The sequence below is a fragment of the Cyanistes caeruleus genome, chromosome 6 (assembly GCF_971803275.1).
Source record: "Cyanistes caeruleus chromosome 6, bCyaCae1.hap1.1, whole genome shotgun sequence".
Taxonomy (NCBI): Eukaryota; Metazoa; Chordata; class Aves; order Passeriformes; family Paridae; genus Cyanistes; species Cyanistes caeruleus.
In genome coordinates, this window is record NC_141706.1 from 26,900,925 (window position 1) to 26,915,559 (window position 14,635).

A 14,635-nucleotide genomic window follows, 5' to 3' on the forward strand; every position below is an offset into this window, starting at 1 on the left:
CAATGTTAGAAAACCATTAGAAGCAATATTATGACAAAGTATAATAATCTACTTGGCCAATATAAAGCAATGCTGTAATATATTAGATATATATTTACAGTTTAGTTCTGTTAGCTACTATGTTCCATCTTGTATAAAACCAGCCTTGTTTGTACTGCTTGTTTTCTTTATATAAAAAGTGCAGAGATTATCCTCAAAATAATTTTCAGGTTTTTCTAAGTCAGTTCAAATATCTGTGTGCCTGAAATGAACAATGACTTACTGGATTAAAGCAATCTTCAGCCTACAGAGGCACAGAATACCCAGGTCTGCCTGGTGATGTGGGCTTCCTCCTCGCCATCTGCTTCTAAGCAGGAGGAAGAGAACTGTTCTGCCAGAGGGAATTCCTTCCCAAAGGCTGATACTTGGCATTCACAGTTCCCATAACGATGCTTCACAGAGCAGTAGGAAGTGCTCTCAGCACGAGAGTCTCGAGGTGCAGCTCCTTTTCCACTGCATACATATTCTTCTGACCTTTTACCCTCAGCCATGCAGACAGCCCTCCCGTCTCGCTCTGATCTTGAAGGTCTATTCCAACCTAGCAATTCTGTAAATTCTGTGAATTCTGTGAATCTTGCTCCCCAGCAAGGACAGGCTTACATAAAAGAAGTTATACCTAGCAAAATTTGAGATTATGGCTTAATGCAAAGCAAGCAGAGCATTGTGAGATAAAAAAAAAAACCCAAAGCCCACCATAAAACACCTTTCTAATCTATGCTTACAAGGATGCTTCATTCACATCCCTCATACACATTTTCAATGTGCTCTTGCTCAAAGGCCATTTAGACATGAATTCTGTCCCTTCCCCTCACTTCATGAGGTTCCACAAGAATAACTTCCATCTCCAACTACTTTGGTATGGATTTTAATGCCCTGGGAAGTTCTAGCTGCAGTCAGACACCTTGGAAGGTGTATTCATTTCCTTTGCTAATAATCATATTGCTTAACCCAGACTGTTCAAACTTCAGCTCTTCAATCTTTCAGATTTCAATAACTTCATGTTAAATATTACATCAGACACTGCATATAAACAAAAGATATTATGCATCTGATTTCTGGTATGTTAGCAATTTCTCACAGACGTCTCACCTTCTACAGCAGATGCAAATGTCACCTCAATAAAAAGTGATCTACTTGATGCATTTGAGAGTAAATTCTTTCCCTCCCCTTCACTCTGCCTTAATATGTTCACTTTTGCAAGAAAAGGTTTAAAGTAGTTTTGAGCTGATTTTTTGCTATCAATTTTTTGTTGCCAAATCAACAACTAACATTTTCCAAATCCCCAATATGTCAAGGGAATAAGGGAAAAACAAATTTCTATTTGGTATTCAGATCAACTCATCCACACAAAGTTTTATTCTACTGTAGTCAAAGCAAAATTTTTACTAAAGGAAGTGCTAAAAACTGCGGGACATAATTTTGGAATGGTACAGGAATCACAATATTCAGAGGAAGGTACCTAGTCTTTGTAAGATATCCAGTCTTACAAAGAGTTAATGTAACAAACTATTCTCCTACAGTATCAGATGACCAGTTTTCTGCCACCTATCACAACTGAACCTGAGAAATGAAATATGAAATCATAATTTATCAAACTGAGAGGGGGATAATTGGAAAGAAATTAAATAACAAAGAAAAAATAATAGAAAAAAAAAATGGTAGATGAACAAAGCTTGACCCTACAGAGCAGAGGAAAAGAAAGAGATAAATTGAGACCAAATCATTGCATTCCGACACAGTAAGGTGTGTCACACTAGTTTTTCAACAATTTTTGAATGAAAGAATTTCACACAGTAAGTTTAAACAAAAAGAATATGAAGCATAAGAAATATATTATAAACAGTGTTATCAGCTGTAGAGACAGAAATTTAAATGGCATTCAATAATGCAGGTGAAGGCTGTCTGGTAGCTCATCTCTTCCATATTAGATTTCTCAGATCATTTCAGAATCCAATGTTCCATCCTTGTCATGGCACAGTCTTTAGTCTTTTTGTGAAATACTGAAGGAATTGCTGCTGACTTGTCCTGTTCTCTGTTTGACCCTTAAGGGTTGACTTTGGTTCTGCCTAAGGGCTCTTTCTTCTAAGACAAAACCCTCGAGATTCTTGGTGCTGTCTTGCCTGCTGGCAAGGGGCACTGCCAGTTTTGCACGCTCACGCTTTGTGACTGTAGTCTTGTTAATCTCCAGCTGTGTAGAGCTAGCTTTGCCCACACAAACAAACATTCAAGAGACAAGCTTTGTTCTAAAGACGGCTATGGAATTTGTTAGGTAAAAAGAACTTTTGTTTTGATTTGAATATCTCATTTCTTCTGTTCTGTTTCAAACTCTGGGGCATGCCTCATTTTCAAATGGAGATTTTCATTATGTTTAAGAACATAATTAATTATGAAGCTGTATACACTTAATTTGTAAGTTTTGGACTTTTCCATAAAGCATGGAAGACAACTAGTTTCTCAGCTGTTACAAAACAGGAAACAAAACCAGACCCTGCATTGACTACTGTGACTTTACTATAAATACCTTCAAAGGGGCACAGTGATTTAAAATTCACAGGCATTCATCTTAAAATGAACCAAAAGAAAATATTGATCAAACAGACTGGCAAAATGCAGCCACTTGTAAAATGACCAGCCAAAGAAATGCAGAGAAAGAGCTCTATTTGCTAGGACAATGTGAAACATTTGTCATTCACACCAGAAGCAGAATCTGGTCAGAATTCAAGGATATATACTTAGTACTGATATCAGATCAATATCACTAGAGTCCAATGAAGATGAAAGCCTCTTACTGAAAATATAAATTACCTTTTACCATCAAGATTTCAAGTTATATTAAAACAGCCCTCTTATCTTCCCCTACCTTCAGTCAAAATGTCATTTCAAGAATAGTTCACATGGAACACAATTTAAGCAGGAAATCAGAGACTGAAACATCAATTCATTAGGTTTCCTATTTCTCAGGAAGTCTTAAGAGCGGAGAAGTTCAAACTTCACTTAATATGTTGCAGATGAAGATATCACAATGTCATCCCCTCCAATTTCTTTCCATATTTGTCTTGAGGGTGTGTAACTTCTTTTCCCAGTGTAAAGCCCGAAATAACAAATGATTCCCTATGGCACTGAGGTTGGGTTCATAGAACCATGCAATGGGGTCACCCCAGCCTTCTCTTCTCCAAGCTGAGCAAACCAAGTGACCTTAGATGCTCCTCATAAGTCTTGCTCACAAGACCTTTCACCATGTTGGTTGCCTGTGGACACAATCTAATAGGTGGATGTACTTCTTTTGTGGCCCCCAAAACTGCACGCAGTACTCAAGGTGGGGCTGAAGCATAGAGTGGAACAATAATCCCTCAACCAAGCAGCAATGCCATGCCTGATGTACCCCAGGACTCAGCTGGCTCTTTTGGTTACCAGGGCACTGCATATTCAATTTGTCACTGACCCAGTTCCCCAGTTCTCATTCTGCAGGGTTGCTTTACAGACTTTCTCTGATTTGTACACGCAACCACATTGACCTCTCCCCAGTGGAGAATCCTGCACTTGTTCTTGTGACTCAAACTGCAGAAGTTTCTGGAGAACCGTTGCCAGTGGGATGGATTCACAATGGAAAAGTTCACAGAGAACCATCTCCCTTGGGAAGGATCCCATTCTGGAGAAGGGGAAGGACTTCTTCCCCTGAGCAGTGGTGGAAACAGCCCAGGATAAACTGACCTTAACCCCCATTCCCTGTCTTCCTGCACTGCTGGATGGGGGGAGGTAGAGCTGGGAATGAGGGAGGGATGAGGGGAGGGTGTTTTAATGATTTATTTTACCTGTCATTATCCTGCTCTGATTTTGTTAGTAATAAGTTCAGTTAATACCCTCAGTTTGAGTCTCTTTTGCCCATGAGGGTATTTGGGGAGTGATCTCTCCCAGTCCTTATCTCAGCCCATTAAATGTTCTTTTTGTTTTCTCTCTCCTATCCAGTTGTGGAGGGGACTGACAGAGCAGCTTTGGTGGGTGCCTGGCATCTGGCCAGGGTCAACCACACTACACTGCTCATGCTGTTTGTATTAGTATAAAGGCACTTTAAATGTGCTCAGGTGTATTCAGCACATCACTGAGCAGACTGGAGGACCTGCTAGCACACCATCCCACAGACATTGGCGTGCTACCCCCAGGCTTTTCTCTAGTGAGCTTGGTTTTAACCCTTTCTCCCTTCAAATCTAGTTTAAAGCTCTTTTAATGACACCTGTTAACTACTGGGCAAAGATCCTTTTACCCCTTCAAGAAAAGATTGTTGCTAAAGCATCAACAAAGGAACATTACAGAAGCTCCATGAGAGTCTGCCTACACTGGATGTAGAAAAATGTAAGAAGACACCTACAACACAGTAAGGGACCAACACTGGAGCCTCTGGATCTCAGACCAGTTCCAACCATAAACAAACTATTCCTCTTTTTTCTACTTATAGTAAAGTACCTAAGACAAATTGGTACATTTTTTTTTGTAAAGGCTGCTAGTCCCTCACTAAAAAAAGCCACATAAACTCATTTCTATTAGATAATAGAAAACCAAATTAGGTCTGGAGGAGCTAGGTTGAATTGATTAGCAACAAGTTTGAGTGGAAGATTTTTGAAAAGCAGATCATAAGCTGAAAACTATCACCACATGTATAAATGCAGGAGGCAAGGCCTCCCTTTCCTGTATCAAACCCTTCTTCTGTCATGATTTTGTGAATTGTAGCAGTGGATTCTCTGAGCAGTCTTAATGAATGAATGTCAGGGAACTGGAGGGAGCTCATCAGCAGCAAAAAGGAAGGTATTTCCCAGACACATTTGAAAGCCTAGCCTAGTATTCAACCAGCCAAAACATTTATACTGAGCAAAGAAAATATATTTCCCCATTAAATGATATTTTATGGGTTTTTGGTGTCTCACGAGATGTGGGAATAGATCCTTACAAAAACTTTTGCATCAAAAATCTCATTTTATTTTCTACTAGTATGATTTTCCACTGTTATTTTTCTTGCACTCTGCATACATTAAGATACATTAATAAAGGAAAGAAACAAGACAGCCTGTCAGATATTTCAAAATGTACCATGGGAAATGATCGGTTTAGGATGAGTGAACAAAATCTGTTTGTTCAGCAAACTTAATTTTAGCTGAGAACCAAGAAATGTGTATACAGCAGGAACATATGATCAGTTAGTGGGGCTCAAATACACACCTATAGCTGGGCTTTTGGGACAGCAGAAAATGTTTTGATGCTTCATGCCTCAACTCTACCTTTTAACATGAAGGAAGAAGCATTACAGGTACTCTGAGGAATGACAGATTTTTAGTTTGCACATTCTGTTGGACTTCTGAAATGCTAGGAACACAAACACCCATAATTAAGGTTTCAGGGTAGGAAGAGAGTCTCCACAAGCACGGTAGCTGAGATTGAAAGAACCCAATAAAACAAGATAATGTACTTCTAAAAATTCAGCTATTAACTCTCCCTGTGAAAGAACATTTTACTCTGTTAAACTGTTATAGAGTTTATAAGCTGGTATTTTCAGGGTTTTCATTCCAATAAGGAATTTCTTGGAAAGTTACTGTAAATTTGTGATTTGTATTCTCTAACAGGTCCACAGGAAAACAAGAAAACCCTTGTAAGATGCAGCATCTAAATTCTCTCCCACACAAGGATGGGAACTGAAACTCAGCACAGTTTAAGAAGCTCTGGATTCAGAAGACTGTGTATGAACTGTCAGACAACAGCAGAGGCTTGTGCTCCCCTTCTCTACCAGTTTTCTGCCATGCATTCCAGCCTATCCACGGAGCCTGAAAAGCTGACTTGCATAACAATGCCCTACCATGAATTACCTTTTCAGGAGGTTTACCGTCTCGGGAGGTGATGCTTCTCCTCGTTTCCCAAACTACCCCTGGACCTTCTCATCCTACTAGCCCACTGCAGACTGTTCCACAGAGCGGCTTGGACCCCCCCACAGCATCCACCCTGTGGAAGAAACACAGATTGAGAAACTGTGATGCAGCAATTAAATCTTCTCTAGACATTATTTGAAGACATTGAGAGAGAATAACTCAGGTACTTATTCTAAATAACTAAACCTAAATAATTCTAGACCATGATCTAGAGTTGTCATACACAATCTGAGAAGGGAGGGCAGGTGAAGGATTACCGTGCCCCCTCAATGTACACAGGTAGAACAGAACTGCTGAAGGCACTGTTAATTTCAAGAAGACTTTTAAGGCACAAATATAAACAGATATTTCAAGGGGAGCAATTAGCCAATAATGTGATCACCTAATCTTGCATATGACAGCTTTGCCTTGCCTGTTAGAAATGCCTGTATTTTTGCATACTCAGCAGTAATAGGATTACTGGGTGGTTACTTCTGTAATGAGTATTTTCATCATACACCATACAGGGCAAGGTGGTTGAAATTAGGCCTTTTCCTGCCATTAGTGACAGTGAAACTTGCATATGTGCACCTCTTGAGGGCAAGGCATTCCTTCCATCACTGGCAACTTTCTTCTAGAGTCTTATATGCACACCATGGTAAAAATAAAAATTGGAAAAAAGTTTAAAAAAGCAATTAATTTGATAAACAATTTTCAAGTTATAGCCTCTATATACTGCATCAAATTTCTGTATCAGTAATAAGTAAAGATTAGAAACAACAGTCATGCATAAAGTTTCATAGCTTCAAAACACAGATAGGTATGAGATGTAAAACAGACCTTATTTTTTCAAATCTTTTTATTTGAAATCTTTTAAAAACATTGTTCATTTGCTAAAGAAAAATAAATTCTACTGTCTTTTGTTTATTACAAAACAAAAGACAGTAGAATTTATTTTTCTTTAGCAAATATTATTTACATTTTATTTACATTATTGTATTGTTTACAGTTGAGTAAATCATGTGTTCAGATAACCCATAAGTCACTGATTCTCTTTTTCAAAGACCTGCCTGCTTTCTATTCCTTTGGCCTTGGCTGCCTAGCAACCCCCACAGAGCTTTCTTAGTCTATACTAATTCTGGAGAGTTTTCATTTACACATTTATTTACGAGAATGTCTATAAGGAGGATATAGAAACAAAGACCTGTTTGTTCCTTCCTTCTAGGAGTGGATTCCAAACATGTCATCTCAGTGTCTCAGTGCAGGACTGGGTTTTGCAGAGAGGTACCTGCCTCCTCGATTTTGCTGGGGAACCAAGCAAACCTCAGTTTCTGTTAAAAACAAACCCTTAGTCTCTGTAGGAAGCTACTGATGTAAGTGGCAGTGGTATTTCTTGCCTGCCTGTTGGTTTGATTCATTGATAAGATTTTTCACACTGAAATCCTAGGTGCTGATGTAAGGTTACTGTGCTCATGCAGCCCACAGCTCTTACTTAACATGAGGACAGTTTGTGCTACTGCTCTGGGTCACCAGCAGTTCCAGTATCAACCAACCTCTAGAGGGAAATGGAGATTAAAGCCGATGTGCTGGGTCTGTGACTCAAAGCAGGACAATCTGGAAGGTTTGGATGGGACTGCTTGTTATAATAAGTACTTTGAAACTGTCTTTCCCTGAGCCAGCCATCAGCTTTGCATAGAAAAGACTATTTCCTCAGGGATTTTGTTGTTGTTTTTTGGGTTTTTTTTTATATTTCCTTCATTATAAGTGCAAAATCGAGGATGTCACAGATAATATCCCTATGCTACATTAAGAAAATACTTATTCTCTTGCCAGTTCTATTCAACCAGCACTTTACAAATACTTTATGCCCTTATCAACACAGCAATATCCTCCAGTCGAAAATAAGGGGGGGAAGAAAAAAGAGAGAGGAAGAGATGGTCAAATATGTGTCCTGAAGAACTTAACAGACTCTCTCTAGTGATGTGGTAAAGAAATGCCAGGTATTCATAGCCTGTAGTCACATGGTGGAGACGTGGGGTTTGTGTCTCACTATTCCCAACCCTGAACTCAGATGGCAGAACTTGCACTTGCTTCTGGATCAAACTGAAGCCTGAAACACAACAAATCAATATGTCTTACGATATCTCAATATGCCTTAATCACTTCATTCAATTTTTTTCTGATTAAGTTGACCTTTAGCTATGTTTTGTCCTTAAAGGACACACAGGGGATCTGTGACAGAACATAAACCTGAAAACAGATCTTCTAACTTCCGCTAAATTTCTTACCAACAGAGCTACATGCATAAAGGTTAGGCTGTTGTAAGACTGTAGGATTATGGAAGCATTTTTAAATCTTGGTGTTTACATATACTTATACATCAGTAAAAAATTACTCCCAATTCAAGAGCAGAAAAAGAATATATTACAAAAATCTCCTCAATATTATAACAGGCAATAAAAATATGTATGTTGTGTGGCATATCAATGTCCAATGAAATAAAATAAGAGCAACAACATGAATGATAGGAACTATTAAAAAATAACCTACTGGTTAAAAGAGTGACATTTTGTAGAGGAAATTATAAACAGTGAAAATACCCATAGAAACTAAAATGGGCAAAATTATTCAGTAAACAGGAGGAAGAAAATTACTGGAAGTAAACAGAGATCTGAGATTTCATTTTTCTATTTGTAGGCTATAAAAATTATAAAACTATAAAAATTTTTCTTAGTTCCTTTCCCTCTGTCACTTTACACAGTAATGTAAATTTGTACTCCTCTGAGTTATTGTAATACAAATAAATTTCAAATATAATCCAAAACTAAGTAGTTGCTTATTGAAAATCAGTTTCCATACGTATGTTCATTTTTCACAGAGCAAGATTATTATAGCAAAACTTGAGCATGTGGTGTTTCTTCTCCTTACAAAGTATGATCACAATTACATATGTTTTCAAATGTTAAGTCAAACTCTCTGAAAACAAACCTACTGAAGAGTACCAGAAGCACAGACTTACATGTCTGTTTCCTCACTTTTGTGAGAAGTCTGCTTTTAATAAGTTCAAGGGCATGCAAATAGACAATAGAGAAAAAGACCTTTTAATGTATTTTTATAAAAAATATAATAGGGTTTTCTACAGAAAGAATAAAATTGAACAGCACCAAATCAGCCAGCAAAGGAAATTCTAGCCGAGAAAATGAATTTTCTCAATGTTTATGGAAAAAATAACTTGCAAGCAGCCCCATCCAAAATTTCAGAGACTATAATTTTGATACTAAATCTATTACATTTACACTGGAAAACCTCACCTGCCATGCACTTATGCTCCCAAAGAAGTGTATACCAAAAAGAGAGATCCATCCTTCCTTCCCAAAAGAAGAGTATACCAAAAAGAGAGATAATCCAACCTTCCGTCCTCCCTCCCTCCCTTCTTTCCTTGGAAGAAAAGAGAAGTGCAAAATGCCTTCATTTTCTGGATATGAACTACAGAAAAATGAAATGCTAAGGAGGGTCTGGTAAAAGATCATTACAAAGGAAATTAAGCTTTAGGGGGAAAAAGAGAACAAGGAAATTATCGTCAATATAAGAGTATAATCTTTGCTTGAATAACTAACTCACCAAGGAGAATTGCAAGAAACCTTTTGAAAACAATCAATAGCATTATTCTAACACTCAGCTCCTCATTTCAAGTGCACTGATTTTACTTCAGACTTAGGCCAGTAACTGACCAAAATTTGGTCTAAAATATTTAAAAGTTTTCTAATAATTCATTATGTCAGTAAGTAAGAAAAACTCATTGAAGTTATAACAGGGCTTTTGTAATCGTTCTCAAAGCAGCTATATTTTTATAGATTGCAAAGGGATGAAAAGAGCCACAGTAAAAAGATTTATTAAAGAAAGACTAAACATAGTAACATATGCTACACGATGACAGTAAAGAACATAAATAAGCAGAAGAGAAAACACAGTTACCCAGTTCCTGCTATTTTTAATAAATATCACTAACAGGGTAACATTCAACTGCCAGAAGAAAGGAGGTTGTTATACTCTGTTACTACGTCTGGCCCTGGCTTGCCATTTCGGAAGAGCACAAGTTTCTTGTAGATTCAAGGCCTTATCTGCCTGCTTCTGAAGTCTTGGATATCCTAGGATGTGTGAAATAGTATTAGATTCTGTTATTTATGAATCTGAATCACTTGCAAGCTGTTAGTAGAAATTTGCGTGAGCCTTAAGTACTTACATGTTAAGTAGCAAGAGTAAAATTAATAAAACAGAAAATCATCGTGTGCTATGCCCACACAAGACTTTCAGGTCAGAGTACAAAGAGAAAATTCTAGAAAGTTCCTTAAAGAAAGGTGTCTTTGTACAAATCCTTTACTAGCAGTAAATATAAAGTACTTAGAGTTAAATCTCACCTCTGACTGCTGACTCACTGTGCAGTAAACCAGCTACTGGTGTTTCCTTTCTGGTTTGAAAAGCTGTTCTTACTACCTTTCATTCCCTTCAGTTTTTGACATATTCTGCAATTTCAGAGCTCTATTTTATTTAATATGCTTAGCAGAATAGAACACTTTTTAGACTTTAGAATTGGCTGAACTTTCATAAACCCTGATTATTTATGGCCAAGGTCACAACTACATTTTTTCTTGATCTTTTTTTTTAGTTAAACCCCGAGTAAGGATTATTCTCCTGCATAAAACTTATATATTAAACTAACCTATTCTATATATACTGCACTTCTTTTTCTTCTTTCAAGAATGCCAGATGGAAACACACCACAGAATAGTTACATGCCTGGTATGCTAATATTTTTATACTTCTGCATTTGAATTAAGCAGATGGGGATTAGGTAATTCTGTATGGCTATCTCTCCAAAACCAGTTTAGTTAAGGTATACATTCTAAATTCTAAAAAAATTTTCTCTGTGATCTGCTGCAGCAAAGATATTCACTCATACACTATTGACTGGAAATGTTTTTGTACATCTAATCAATAAACTAGTTAATATGTGTTAAACCAATCTTCTAGACTATTTGTCTTGCTCAGCCTAACTAATACAAAGCTGTGAGTGATTCATTTCAGAGCAGAAGTACAGTGTGAAAAGCAGACTGGTGTCTTTGTAATGTGAGTGTCTGTGTGTGCTTATAAACACAAAATGTCATTAAAAATATTTTCCCCTGACAATATTTCCCCCATTTTAAGATCAGTTCTACTGACTCGTAATAATGGTCTCCAGATACTCATCTGACAAATGGCTGTTTAATTTATTTTTTACTGTGAAAGATTTGACCTGTTTTTTTTCATCTATAAATACACATTTTGGTGCTCTAGACACAAATATGCACTTGTTTTAGCTTTCATCCCTGCTGTGTTTGTATATAACACAGTGTGATATTCACAAACAGAAAGAAAAGAGATTGAAGAACGTTTGATAGTTTTGTCTAGAATTTCAAATACAGCAAAATAAATAAATTAGTGCCCACTTCATCAAGTGCTAAATTCAGTATGGCTGAAATGAAACAGAGAGTGGGATAGAGAAAAAAATCTTCATCTTAGGTGGAAAAACAACTCGTTGTCGACAAAGCAATAGGATTAGCTCTACTGAGTTCTACTGAAATGATAATTTTAAACTTACATTCACCTTCCCTACCAGCATATCTGATGTAGCTCCAGCTTAGTAATAATTATAAGGAATTTTGCCATACCAGAATGTCATATCATCAAAGGAGTCTGTGAGGATCTTTATCTCTACAAAAGAGGAGGGTGACGGTCTTAAAAGATGTAGAGCCACAGAAAAATTCAGAAAACAAATTTTCAGTTCCAGAGCCCTATTTTAATCACAGTAAGATACAAGTCATTATTTTTGCAAAACAGCTAAACCCATTATTTTTTTCTTTTCAAAATGAAAATTAAAATTCTCTATGATTATTAGTATTGTTATTATTTATGTGAGTTATTCCTATTTTCTATTCCTCTGCTGGTGTATATGTCACTTATATCAAAATACTATGAATCTTTTACCTACTTAATACCATTCTGTAGAGTTTTCAATCATTAAGTAGAAGTGAATTTATGTAATTCAACTTCAGAAACAAAGCATGGATAGACAAGCAGCTGGCACTAAATGACCCTTAAGATCTGTTCTGATACAAACAATTTTATAATTCTGTTACATGAAAGGAATTACAGGATGCTCCTACTCACTAGTTTATGTGGATACTTCCGAGTCAAAATTCATTTCCTACATCAGAGAGTTTCCAAATACAGAAAATTTCAATTATATCAATAATGCAAAAGACCTACCCCCTTATTTAATCTATTTTCTGCCCTTTGTACCCTCAAGGTATTGTTAAATAAATTGACATCATTTGCTGGTGTTGCACATGGGAAAAACTTATTCCCTGGGTTATCAAAAAGAAAGATTTTGAAAGATGCTTGCTTTGTAGCTGAAGAACTCCTTTCAGAAGGATTTGAAGAATATGATTTGTCTTATACTAATGAAGAACATTATTTATTTTACAGTATATATGCATAGTCACATATCATTGTTACTCTTGAGGTAAATATAAGATGGAGATTGACAAGCAGGGACTGAAGCACAGCTAATATTATTCCCTGCAACATACTGAGTAGAAGTAGATGAGGCTTGCATTGCTGGAAGGTGGTATGCACTGTTACCTGCAAAAGAACAGGGAAAAACCCCCAAATTGTTCTTGAAAACTGAAAAAAAACCGATCAAACGATCAGTGTAGAGCCACTAGAGATTAAAGATCAAAATATTTCCAGTGAGTGCTATTGCAACAGTGTACTCTACAAGTACAAACCAAAGCAGTTAAAAATATCAGTTGCTTTCTTATCTGCAAATAGTCTATAAATTAGTGATATATTTCTCTGCTAATAAAGATATTTTCAAAAATTTTCCAAAAAAAAGTACAGATAAAAGAAATCAAAACCTTCAAATTAACAGATTGATTATGTTTGATTGGTCATATAGTAAAATGTTCATGGTTCAGACTGGGTGATCCAACTTCAACAGATAGAAACAGGCAAGAGAGAACATTTTAACATCTTTGGGAAAAGAAACTGAGGCTTTAAACATGAAAAGGACATAAAAATCATTTTATCTCCTTTAAAAAGAAGATGTTTTGGAAATTACGTTCAATTTAAAACTAGTTCTCTCCCCTCTGAAGAGCAGAAAGGGAATAGTCACCAGATCTCTACCAGGAACATTTGCTTCCTGTTACACTGACTACCAAGATGTGAAAAATACCATCAGTTCCAGCTCAATACTCCAGTTTTCCAAAACTGTCAAAACAGTATTCATGCAAAAGAACTATCCACACAAGCATAATGAAACAAACTGATAGAAAGTGGCACAAACATAACCACGGGCAGTGGTGCCCAGCTTATGAACCCTCATTAAGATACATGAACTCAGCTTGCAAAATTTTCTCCCCAAAATATGCACTGCCCATTTTCACATTGCAAATTTGAAATCAAAGTTAGCATCTAGCTGGCCTCATAAAGTCTCAGAGCAGACTTAGACTTTTCAACCAGATGATCTGGTTCAGCATTTTAGAAATATTTGCAAACAGAATTATATCATCTCAAGTATTAATTTATATGGTCTGGGAATCACAGTTGTACTGCATTATCTATACATTAATACCATCTTTTGTTATTGAAAATAAGGAACAGTGACATTTTCAAAATATCCCTTTTCCACTTTTTTTTTTTTTTTAATTCTACACTTGAGTCTACATGTTTTAGATACAGTGCAATGCACGTGTAATAACCCATAAAATGTCATTTAACATAATTACAAGTGTGGAGTGTGCACACATCCTAGGGTAAAAAAAGAAGCTTGGTTATTTAAAAGACCAGGAGTACAGACTTTCTTCTTTTGAATATAACCTAGTAGGTAAAATACTTGCAAGGAACGAGGGATACTCAGTTCAATTCCTACTTCAGTTTGAACTGAGGGTCTTCCAGAAAAAAAGTTTATTTTATAGCATTAAGGCTGGAAAAGATCTCTATGATCACCAAGCCTAACTGTCAACGAGCACCACCACAATGCTCACCATAAAACCACGGCCTCAGCTGACATATCCACGTGTTTTTTAACATTCCAGGGATGGGGACTTAACCACTTCCCTGGGAAGCCTTATTCAATGCTTGAGAACCCCTCCTGTCAAGAATTTTTTCCTAATATCCAATCTAAACCTCTCCTGGAATAACTTGAGGCCATTTCCTCTCTTCCTGCCACCTGCTACCTGAGAGAAGAGACAAACTCCCACCTCACTACAACCTCTTTTCAGGTGGTTGTAGAAGTGATGAAATAGGCTTCATGCAATCTGAAGGAGAACCATCCTTACTGGCCATGTAAAACTTCTGCGGACAGCAGGAAAAGAGGGAGCACACGAGGTGGTGAGCTGGACATGGGAAGATAGTACTGGGTTCTGATTCCTTCATTTGGGATTATTACTTGTATTACTGGATTATAGTAACCAGACCATATAAAATGCATCTTCAAGATTAGTAACCCAAAGCTAGTCTGGAAATCAATTGTAGTCAATTGCAATATATTGCATATTGTAATCAATATGCAGTTCTCTACCCATTCTCTTTTCAGGGGTTACATGTTATTATCTCCAAAGTCTGTATTTTCCTCAATTTGAATCATGCAATACAGTCGTGATGTG

General features: G+C 36.8%; 1 protein-coding gene across 12 annotated transcripts in view; it reads right to left on the reverse strand.

Moving 5' to 3' along the window:
* Positions 1-14,635, reverse strand: part of LRRC4C (leucine rich repeat containing 4C) — a 587,704-nt gene that overhangs the window by 45,856 nt on the left and 527,213 nt on the right. For 8 of the 12 annotated variants that reach the window (XM_086892224.1, XM_086892221.1, XM_086892223.1 and 5 more), the window contains one exon: positions 5,892-6,024. The exons of the other annotated variants lie outside the window; for them this stretch is intronic. The gene's annotated coding sequence lies outside the window, so the exon portion shown is untranslated. The remainder of the gene's footprint in view (positions 1-5,891; positions 6,025-14,635) is intronic. 12 annotated transcript variants of the gene reach the window in all.